Genomic DNA, 12,588 nt, shown 5'->3' on the forward strand with positions numbered 1-12,588 from the left:
TTCAAACAAATTTGCATTGTATTTTCAGGATTTGATTTGCATTATGTTCCTTTCATTTTCCTGTGTTTTTTCACTGCCCTAGAAATTATGGAATGCAACATTCTACACAGTGATTGCTGCGTCACTGCAGGAGCTCATGTATATCTGCCAATGCATTCCAGCATTTCTGGGGCAGTGGGAAAAAGAAAAGAAAAATTGGAGGAAATTAAATTAAATAATGAAAGTACATTGCAAAGTAAGTTTGTTTTTAAAAAAACACAATGGTGATTTTTTTTTAAAAAAAACAAACAAACTTTGCAATGTATTTTCATTATTTGATTTGTTCAATTTTCCTCCAATTGTTTGCTTCCCTAGAAATCATGGAATTCAACATTCCACACAGTGACTGATGGATCACTGCAGGTGCTCATTTATATCTGCCAACGGATTCTACCATTTTTAGGGCAGCAGAAAAAAAAAAAAAGGAAAATTGAAGGAAAATAGTACAAATCAAATAATGAGAGTACATTGCAAACTTTCAGCTAGATTACGAGCTTAAAAAGCAGTGTTAGCCGGTCCTAACGCTGCTTTTTAACGCCCACTGGTATTATGAGTCTTGCAGGTACAGGTGTACCGCTCACTTTTTTGGCCAGACTTGGAAATACCGCAAATCCACTTACGTAAATTGCGTATCCTCTTTTTTCAATGGGACTTGCATAGCGCCGGTATTACGAGTCTGCCAAAAAGTGAGCAGTACACCCTCTCCTGTCAAGACTGGTACTGCATTTTAAAGTCAGTAGTTAAGAGTTTTACACTACAACGCCATAGCATAAAACTCTTAACTAAAGTGCTAAAAAGTACACTAACATCCATAAACTACCTATTAACCCCTAAACCGAGACCCTCCCACATCGCAAACACTAAAAGAATTTTTTTTAACCCCTAATCTGCCGAACCGGACATCGCCGCCACTATAATAAATATATTGACCCCTAAACCGCCGCACTCCCGCCTCGCAAACACTAGTTAAATATTATTGACCCCTAATCTGCCGCCCCCAACTTCGCCACCACTATATTAAAGTTATTAACCCCTAATTCTAAGTCTAACCCTAACACCCCCTAAGTTAAATATAATTAAAAGAAATCCAACTAAAAATTCCTATCATTAACTAAATTATTCCTATTTAAAACTAAATACTTACCTGTAAAATAAACCCTAAGATAGCTACAATATAACTAATAGTTACATTGTTGCTAGCTTAGGATTTATTTTTATTTTACAGGCAAGTTTGTATTTATTTTAACTAGGTAGAATAGTTACTAAATAGTTATTAACTATTTAATAACTACCTAGCTAAAATAAATACAAAAGTACCTGTAAAATGAAACCTAACCTAAGTTACAATTACACCTAACACTACACTATAATTAAATAAATTAAATACAATTAAATCAATTACATACAATTACCTAAATTAAATTAGCATTAAATTAGCAAGTACAAACAAAAACAAACACAAAATTACAGAAAATAATAAACAAATTACAGAAATTTAAACTAATTACACCTAATCTAATAGCCCTATTAAAATAAAAATAAAAAAAACCTAGCCTAAACTAAACTACCAATATCCCTTAAAAGGGCCTTTTGCGGGGCATTGCCCCAAAGTAATTAGCTCTTTTACCTGAAAAAAATAAATACAAACAACCCCCCCCCCCAACAGTTAAACCCACCATCCACACAACCAACCCCTCAAATAAAAACCTTTCTAAAAAAACCTAAGCTCCCCATTGCCCTGAAAAGTGCATTTGGATGGGCATTGCCCTTAAAAGAGCAGTTAGCTCTTTTGCCGCCCAAAGTCCCTAACCTAAAAATAATACCCACTCAATACACCCTTAAAAAAACCTAACACTAACCCCCTGAAGATCAACTTACCCGCTTCGGATGGATGAAGATAGAAGATGCCGTCTGGATGAAGACTTCTGCCCGGCTTGGATGAAGACTTCTGCCCGTCTGGAGGACCACTTCGCCGGCTTGGATGAAGACGTCTCCCGGTAAGTCACTCTTCAGGGGGTTAGTGTTAGGTTTTTTTTTAGGGTGTATTGGGTGGGTTTATTTTTTTAGATTTAGATTAGGGGTTTGGGCTTGCAAAAAAGAGCTAACTGCCCTTTTAAGGGTAATACCCATCCAAATACACTTTTCAGGGCAATGGGGAGCTTAGGTTTTTTTAGGTATTTTATTTGGGGGGTTGGTTGTGTGGGTTTTACTGTTGGGGGGGTTGTTTGTATTTTTTCTTAACAGGTAAAAGAGATGATTACTTTGGGGCAATGCCTCGCAAAAGGCCCTTTTAAGGTCTATTGGTAGTTTAGTTTAGGCTAGGGTTTTTTTTATTTTGGGGGGCTTTTTTATTTTAATAGGGTTATTAGATTAGGTGTAATTAGTTTAAATATCTGTAATTTGTTTATTATTTTCTGTAATTTAGGGGGGGTTGTACTTTAGCTAATTTAATTTAGGTAGTTGTATTTAATTTAGTTAATTTATTTAATTATAGTGTAGTGTTAGGTGTTAGTGTAACTTAGGTTAGGTTTTATTTTACAGGTAAATTTGTCTTTATTTTAACTAGGTAGTTATTAAAAATAGTTAACTATTTAATAACTATTCTACCTAGTTAAAATAAATACAAACTTGCCTGTAAAATACAAATAAACCCTAAGATAGATACAATGTAACTATCAGTTATATTGTAGCTAGCTTAGGGTTTATTTTACAGGCAAGTACTTAGTTTTAAATAGGAATAATTTAGTTAATGATAGGAATATTAATTTCGATTTAAATTATATTTAAGTTAAGGGGTGTTAGGTTTAGGGTTAGACTTAGGTTTAGGGGTTAATAACTTTAATATAGTGGCGGCGACGTTGGGGGCAGCAGATTAGGGGTTAATAAATGTAGCAAGGTGGCGGCGATGTTAGGGACGGCAGATTAGGGGTTAATATTTAACTGTTTGCAAGGCGGGAGTACGGCGGTTTAGGGGTTAATATGTTTATTATAGTGGCGACATTGGGGGCGGCAGATTAGGGGTTAATAAGTGTAGGTAGGTGGCGGCAACATTGGGGGCGGCAGAGTAGGGGTTAATAAGTATAATGTAGGTGGAAGCGGTGTCCGGAGCAGCAGATTAGGGTTAATAAGTATAATGTAGGTGTCGGCGATGTCGGGGGCGGCAGATTAGGGGTTAATAAGTGTAAGATTAGGGGTGTTAAGACTCTGGGTTCATGTTAGGGTGTTAGGTGTAGACATAAATTGTATTTCAGAAAACAAAAGACCCACACTTGGTAAACAAACTATAATGTGCGATTCTAGCAGCTGACTTACCACATTCACTCTCAGGGGACCTTGCGCTGATCCGTTCACACTCCAAAACCCAGTGCACAATGTACCATCGGATTCAGGGCTCTTTCCTTTTCGCCCTGTGTTACTCGGTCGCTAGTTGCCCGGGAACTCACTGAACTCGATCAGCTGGATGCCGGTCACTTCCTCTTCTGTTGCGTGCGGCTTGTTGATTGCTGATCGCTATGGGGAAATCGTGCACGAGCACGTTACACCAGCTCACCGCTGACCTAAGCAGTGCTGGTATTGGAGTGCGGTAATGAGAAAAATTTTGCTCAACGCTCACTTCTTGTCTTAACGACGGGTTTGTAAAAACTCGTAATACCAGCGCTGCATGTAAGTGAGCGTTGAGTGAAAACTGCTCATTAGCACCGCATAGCCTTTAACGCAAAACTCGTAATCTGGGCCTTTGTTTTTGAAACACAGAATGGTGAAGGTTTTTGTTGATTTTTTTTTTTTTTAAAGGGACACTGTAACCAAAATTTTTCTTTCGTGATTCAGATTGAGCATGAAATTTTAAACAACTTTCTCATTTGCTCCTATTATCAAATTTTCTTCATTCTCTTGGTATCTTTATTTGAAATGTAAGAATGTAAGTTTAGATGCCGGCCCATTTTTTGTGAACAACCTGGGTTGTCTTTGCTGATTGGTGGATAAATTCATCCACCAATAAAAAAGTGCTGTCCAGAGTACTGAAACCAAAGCAAGCTTAGATGCCTTCTTTTTCAAATAAAGATAGCAAGAGAACGAAGAAAAATTGATAATAGGAGTAAATTAGAAAGTTGCTTAAAATGGCATGTTCTTTCTGAATTACAAAAGAAAATTTTTGGGTTCAGTGTCCCTTTAAAGAAACTTTGCAATGCAAGCAAGGGTTAACTTACACGTGTTTTGTGCTCGTGAGGCTGGTACATACAGGCCTGACATATGACATATGTCATGAGGTGACAATGGTGCTGTTTCTTCACAACATTGGTGAGCTCTTTATTCCTGAGCTGCTAAATAGTGGCACACAAGTGGTTAATGGCTGATGGTGTGGCAGTTTTACGTCACTGCACAAACACTACTGTACTGAGTATCTTTGGTCAGTGTAAAATCTATAGACACAGTAGATAGGGGTCTTGGGGCATTAGAGTGTTGGTAAAGGGACATTACACTCACTCACCCTCTTCATCCGTGCGATCCACTTCTGCAACGGCACATTTCTTGCTTGCGCCTTGCGGTCCTGCACTCTTGCCTCCATATAAACGGAATGCATGCCTTGCGCATGCAGAGTAACCCTTCAGGCGCGCTTTCTAACTTAATTAGAACTGACGCCTACAGGAAGGATGCGCGCATGCGTAGTAGCACTCCCCCCTCCCGCACTAATTAGATTAAAATGATAGCCGCCAGCTGCAATGGGAATTAAATTAATCAGATGGCTGGCAGAGGACCAAGGGCAGTGTGGCGGTGGGAAAAGGGTCAATAGGGACAGATAAGGGGAATAAAATGAAGGCGCCAAACACAATTTTGAAGGCGCCCAGGATAATCGAGCACTGTCTTACATAAGAGCACCTTTTAAGTCAATTATCCATTTCAAATAATTTTTAAAGGGACACTCAAGTCAAAATAAACTTTTATGATTAAGAAAGAGCAGCAGTTTTAAGACGCACATTCTTTTTATATTCACACTTTCTGGGGAACATGATCCTACTGAGCATGTGCACAAGTTCACAGGGTATACAAATACTAGACTGTGATTGGCTGATGTCTGTCACATGATACAGGGGGCCGACAAATAATTGTCTTTTTATTATGCACTTTTAAATTATGCAATTCTTCTGCATTGAGTGGTCCTTTAACCATGTTGGAGTTTAGAGGGGTTAATATGGAAGGCTCCTCTCTTTGCATGTTTTCTTTTCAGGAAAAAAACACTTTTTTTTATCTCTTACTTTATTTTCATAATTTAAGATGTCACAAGAATTCTATTTTATTTGAGTGAGCAAATTAATGTAATTGTCAGCTGTGTCCATCGTACATATTTAGGGTTAAGTATGCGGTATTGTGTTCTTGAATATGAGCAGCTTAATAAAAGACAATGCCAGCAAAACACATCATGTATAGTCAATGTAAATAGGACAATCTTGCCGATAAACATGTCTAATTAAAAGTAACCAACAAATAAAGTCAATATAAAACCTCTTTTAGCTTTGATTCAAACTATTTCCTATTATAATAATTGACAGCCACTCCTGGACCTCAAATATTAAGAGTACAGATAATTAGGGGATATAGTACTAAGTATTATTTAATTGTGTGGACTATAGGAAGTAAATATATACTAGAAGTATTACAATATAGTAGAGAATATGAATGGTCTCTGCAAGCAATGTTTAAAGTCTCTCTTGGGCCTCACTTAGTGGCCATAGAATACATATGGGGAGCAAATGCAAGTTCTTTATGTTCAAGTATTCGTCTAAAATGTTATAACTAAAAGGAAGTTCTATAAGATACATTTTCCTATGCTTACATAGTAAGCTCTATGGGGGGGTGCAATAGGGTATCAGAAGAGTGAAGCATTGATTAGAGTGAGTGATCTAGTGAGTGGGAGATCAGTTTCTCAGGTTACAATACATGGACAGGTATTATGTGTAGGAACACAATGAGATAAAGTACCATAAAACTAAGAGGCAACACCAGAGGAAGTCTCTCTAGGTTTATAAATGGTTTACAAGTAAGAGAAATGGTAGAAAGCTATCCTGTGGTGGTGGGAGAGGGATAATAGGAGTCAGGGGGCATGTACTGACTAAAGTGATTAAGCCACTAAGAAGGTGCATCTGATTGTGCGTTATGAGCAGATCTAAATATTTTATCTACATAAATCTTGGTGTGAGGCAACTATGTAAGAAATTAAGTTTATGTTGTTATTGGGGTTAAGCAAACCAGTAAAAACCCCACTGGTAAAGTATAAGAAATTCCAGACCTATAGCCATATAACCTGTAAATTTAAATGTCTGGTATACAGAAGATGTAAAAATGATCTCTATGATCAAGCAGACTAAGCCTGCTCTGCTGTCCCGGCCGCAGACAGCTCGGCAGGAGTCATATAAAACAGTGAAGAGCAAATTACAGGTACTATTTGGATACCAAAGTGCAAAATCCAGTAGTATGTTTAAAGATCCCCCTTATTATGAGAAAAAAATATACATTACTCAAAGAGCGGACATAAAATGTTAAAAACAAACAGTTGTAACATAACACAATTATCATATATTTCATATCTAACAGGATGAGATTGTGCATACAAACAAAGCCCTAATGAAAAAGAACACAGTCAAGGAATATCTTAGTCTCCATAGCATGGTAAATGTTTGCTGTCTGCAGCATGTAATTATAAAAATAATACAACGTTGGTGTATCTCTCTCTCAGGAAAATTCTAATAATCCTGTTGTGTTAAGAAATAGCTTATATGCATATGGGTCCTGCATGTTAGCCGTTTAGAGGACATAAGATTGTAGAGTAATAACTATAATACTAGTAGGTAGAGTGATATATTTGCAGAGCTAGGCATCAAGTTAGGAACCTTTATTAGAATTATATGTACGGTTACTAAAACCAGTATAGGTAAATATTGGAAAACAGGCACCCCCTCATGGGCAGAAATTCAAAATAAAATACAATACACCTACACTATGGGGCCCATTTATCAAGCTCAAGAGCCTTCAGACTCGCCAGAAACACCAGTTATGAAGCAGCGGTCTAAAGACTGCTGCTCCATAACCTGTCCGCCTGCTCTGAGGTGGACAGATATCACGTGAAATCAACACGAATACGATCGGGTTGATTGACACCCCCTGCTAGCGGACGATTGGTCGCGAATCTGCAGGGGGCGGCGTTGCACCAGCAGTTCACAAGAGCTGCTGGTGCAATGCTGAATGCAGAGAGCGTATTGCTCTCCGCATTCTGCGATGTCTGTTGGATATAATCCGCTGATCGGATCATGTCGGACAGACATTTCATAAATAGGCCCCTATGTATGAATCAGCAGCAGGAATATTAAACAACAGAGACACAACTAATACACGGCTAGATTACGAGTTTTGCGTTAGGCTGAAAAAGCAGTGTTAACAGGTCCTATCGCTGCTTTTTCACTACCGCTGGTATTGCAGGTTTAGGGGCACCGCACACTTCTTTGGCCTTACCGCAAAACGACTTAAGTAAACTTTGTAAAGTCTTTTTTTCTATGGGACTTCCATAGCGCTGATATTACGAGTCTGTCCTGGGAGGCCAAAAAGTGAGCGGTACACCCTCTACCTCCAAGATCCCTAACGCATTTTAAAGTCAGTAGTTATGAGTTTTACACTACAACGCTGTAGCATAAAACTCATAACTAAAGTACTAAAAATACACTAACACCCATAAACTACCTGTTAACCCCTAAACCGAGGCCCTCCCGCATCACAAACACTAAAATAAAATGTTTAACCCCTAATCTGCCGCTCTGGACATCGCCGCCACTATAATAAACATATTAACCCCTAAACCGCCGCACTCCCGCCTCGCAAACACGAGTTAAATATTATTAACCCCTAATCTGCCGCCCCTAACATCGCCGCCACCTACATAATACTTATTAACCCCTAATCTGCTGCACCCAAAATCGCCGACACCTACATTATTTTTATTAACACCTAATCTACCGCCCCCAATGTCGCCGCAACCTACCTACACTTATTAACCCCTAATCTGCCCCCCCAACGTCACTGCCACTATTCTAAATGTATTAACCCCTAAACCTAAGTCTAACCCTAACACCCCCTAACTTAAATAAATCTAAATAAAATTACTATCATTAACTACATAATTCCTATTTAAAACTAAATACTTACCTATAAAATAAACCCTAAACTAGATACAATATAACTAATAGTTACATTGTATCTAGCTTAGGGTTTATTTTTATTTTTCAGGCAAGTTTGTATTTATTTTAACTAGGTAGAATAGTTTATTAAATAGTTATTAACAATTTAATAACTACCTAGCTAAAATAAATACAAAAGTACAGTACCTGTAAAATAAAACCTAACATAAGTTACACTATCACTACACTACAATTAAATGAATTAACTAAATTAAATGCAATTAGCTAAAATAAAAAAACACTAAATTACAGAAAATGAAAAACAAATTACAGATCTTTAAACTAATTAAACCTAATCTAATAGCCCTATCAAAATAAAAAAAAGCCCACCCCCCCAAAATAAAAAAAAAACTAGCCTAAACTAAACTATCAATAACCCTTAAAAGGGCCTTTTGCGGGGCATTGCCCCAAAGTAATCAGCTCTTTTACCTGTAAAAAAAAACACCCCCCAACAGTAAAACCCACCACCCACACAACAAACCCCCCAAATAAAAAGCTAACTAAAAAACCTAAGCTCCCCATTGCCCTGAAAAGGGCATTTGGATGGGCATTGCCCTTAAAAGGGAAGTTAGCTCTTTTGTGGCCCAAAGCCCTAAGCTAAAAATAAAACCCACCCAATACACCCTTAAAAAAAAACACTAACCCCCTGAAGATCGGACATCCATCCTCAAGGAAGCAGCAGAAGTCTTCATCCAACCGGGCCGAAGTCCTCAACGAAGCCGGGAGAAGTCTTAATCCAAGCCGGGCAAAGTGGTCCTCCAGACGGGCAGAAGTCTTCATCCAGACGGCATCTTCTATCTTCATCCATCTGACATGGAGCGGCTCCATCTTCAAGACATCTGACGCGGAGCATCCTCTTTATCCGGAGTCTTCTTACTGAATGACGGTTCCTTTACGTGACGTCATCCAAGATGGCGTCCCTTCAATTCCGATTGGCTGATAGAATTCTATCAGCCAATCGGAATTAAGGTAGGAAAAATTCTATTGGCTGATGCAATCAGCCAATAGGATTGAGCTTGCATTCTATTGGCTGATTGGAACAGCCAATAGAATGCAAGCTCAATCCTATTGGCTAATTGCATCAGCCAATAGGATTTTTTCTACCGTAATTCCGATTGGCTGAAAGAATTCTATCAGCCAATCGGAATCTAAGGGACGCCATCTTGGATTTCACTTGTCACGTAAAGGTACCTTTATTCAGTAAGAAGACTCCGGATGAGGAGGATGCTCCGCGTCGGATGTCTTGAAGATGGACTCGCTCTGCGTCGGATGGATGAAGATAGAAGATGCCATCTGGATGAAGACTTCTGCCCGTCTGGAGGACCACTTCGCCCGGCTTGGATGAAGACTTCTCCCAGCTTCGTTGAGGACTTCGGCCCGATTTGATGAAGACTTCTGCCGCTTCCTTGAGGATGGATGTTTGTATTTTATTTTTTTTTACAAGTAAAACAGCTGATTACTTTGGGGCAATGCTCCGCAAAAGGCCCTTTTAAAGGCTATTGATAGTTTAGGCTAGGTTTTTTTTTTTGGGGGGGGGGCTTTTTTTTATTTTGATAGGGCTATTAGATTAGGTGTATTTAGTTTAAATATCTTGTAATTTGTTTATTATTTTCTGTAATTTAGTGGGGAGGGTTTTTTGTACTTTAGCTAATTGTATACAATTTATTTAATTTAGGTAAGTTATTTAATTGTAGTGTAGTGTTAGTGTAACTTAGGTTAGGTTTTATTTTACAGGTACTTTTGTATTTATTTTAGCTAGGTAGTTATTAAATAGTTAATAACTATTAAGTAACTATTCTACCTAGTTAAAATAAATACAAACTTGCCTGTAAAATAAAAATAAACCCTAAGCTAGCTACAATGTAACTATTAGTTATATTGTAGCTAGCTTAGGGTTTATTTTATAGGTATTTAGTTTTAAATAGGAATTATTTAGGTAATAATATTAATTTTTATTTAGATTTATTGTAATTATATTTAAGTTAGGGGGTGTTAGAGTTAGACTTAGGTTTAGGGGTTAATATATTTAGTATAGTGGCGGCGACGTTGGGGGCGGCAGATTAGGGGTTAATAAATGTAGGTGGTGGCGGCGATGTTAGGGACAGCAGATTAGGGGTTAATAATATTTAACGGCGGTTTAGGGGTTAATATGTTTATTATAATGGGGGCGACAGATTAGGGGTTAATAAGTGTAGTTAGGTTGCGGCGACATTGGGGGAGGGAGATTAGGGGTTAATAAATAAAATGTAGGTGTCGGCGATGTTGGGGGCAGCAGATTACGGGTTAATAAGTATAATGTAAGTGGTGGCGGTGCCCGGAGCGGCAGATTAGGGGTTAATAAGAATATTGTAGGTGTTGGCGATGTCGGGGCGGCAGATTAGGGGTTAATAAGAGTAAGATTAGGGGTGTTTAAACTCAGGATTTATGTTAGGGTGTTAGGTGTAAACATAACTTTAGTTTCCCCTTAGGAATCAATGGGGCTGTGTTACTGAGTTTTACGCTGCTTTTTTGCAGGTGTTAGACTTTTTCTCAGCCGGCTCTCCCCATTGATTCTTAAATTTTTATAATTAAGTGTCCGGTTTTTAAAAATTTGATTAAAAACAGGGGCACTTTAACCCTTTTGTGACAGGGTTAAAGTGTCTACATCGGAACACCTGTTCCGATGTAGACAAATTGAAACTACGCGATCGTGCATACGATCGCGAGATTTCAATTATTGGATCGCATCTGGGGGGCGTCCCTACAACCCTAGGAAAGCCCTCCAGACCGCGATCAAGTCCTTGAAGCGCAGAAGGCTTCAGGACAGCCGTTTGATATGACGTTCTATTCCGTCATAACGGCTTTAAAGCCCAGTGTAAATATGACGGAATAGAACGGCATAACGGCGTTAAAAGGTTAATTCATCCAAATTTACATTTTACTCTTGTTGTGAAAATACCTTTTAATCTTGACAGCCGCTCCATCTTCCCCCGGTCGTCACAAGCCTCTTCCTACGTCAGAAATGAAGGATCGTCATCCTCTAATAACGGCTTCCCCCCCGGGGAAATCAGTGTCTGATTCAACCCCGTGAATGGAGGAAGCCGGATTCCTCATTTTAGACCCAGGAAGAGGCTTTGCGACAGACGGAGGAAGTGATGCAGCGGCTGTCAAGACTAAAAGGTAAGTATTTTCACAACACGAGTGAAATGTAAATTTTGATGAATTAAAGTGCCCTTGTTTATAATCGAATTTTTAAAAAATGGGCACTTTATCATAAAAATTTACATTCACTTTAATTGCTAAACTTTTCTTGGCTTGCAGAGGAACAGAACTATTATTGGAGCAGCAGATGCAGTGACACCAGGGACCAAGTACTGGAGGGGGCCCCGTAGCAGTCAGTCGATACATAGGTGTATGCCTATGTGGTCATTATCTGTGTATAGATACTCCTCATTATACCGTGCCGTATGTTCACTATTAGTGTATAGATATTCTGTCATACTGCACAGCATATTCATCATAGTGTACACACATTATATTTATACAGAGCAGTGTACTCATCGGAGTATAGAAACTCAAATCATTTCACAGCACAGTTTGCTCACTTCCAGACACACATATTTATATATATATAAACCCTGAAAATGACTATAAAGAGAAGCATGTATATTACTTATTACTGGTTACCTCCATGGGGGGGGGGGCTCTGTAGAGTAGCTCCATTACTACTTTGCATGGATACTAAACCCAAATTTTTTATTTCATGATTCAGAGAGTAAGCTTACAAGTCGGCCCATTTTTGGCTCAGCACCCTGAGTAGCGCTTGCCAATTGGTGGTTTCATTTTATTCACCAATTAGCAAGCTCTACCCAGGTGCTGAACTAAAGATGGGCCAGCTTGTAAGCTTTACAATCCTGCTTTTTCAAATAAAGATTCCAAGAGAATGAAGAAAATTTGATAATAGGAGTAAATTAGAAAGCTGCTCAATTGCATGCTCTATCTGAATCATGAAAGAAAAAATGTGGGTTCAGTATCCCAGTAAAACCTGAGGTGCTACTGATTTGAGAGAGGAGTAGCTTACAATTGTCCTGCTTTACTAACAACTGCTTGGTTACTTGCTTTTGCTCGTAGACCTGGTGGGACAATTTGCACTTCTCAAGCTAAGTACAACACCTGGACTCATTGTATATATGATAATTTAACATTCCGTAAGTTTATTATGTTTCTATACAGTGGTGAGGTATGTATCTATATAACATAAGTATAGATGGTTTCCATCACAACCATATTGTCAGGTTCTACTATGGACAGCCCTCTCTTGAATCGCACTATGAAACAGCAGTAC

The 12,588-nt window shown here is 38.5% G+C and overlaps 1 protein-coding gene across 2 annotated transcripts in view; it reads right to left on the minus strand.

Moving 5' to 3' along the window:
* The window catches only part of ERICH1 (glutamate rich 1), a 245,819-nt gene that overhangs the window by 232,658 nt on the left and 573 nt on the right, over positions 1-12,588 (minus strand). The window lies entirely within an intron of this gene.

The sequence above is a fragment of the Bombina bombina genome, chromosome 4, assembly GCF_027579735.1.
Source record: "Bombina bombina isolate aBomBom1 chromosome 4, aBomBom1.pri, whole genome shotgun sequence".
NCBI classification, from domain to species: domain Eukaryota; kingdom Metazoa; phylum Chordata; class Amphibia; order Anura; family Bombinatoridae; genus Bombina; species Bombina bombina.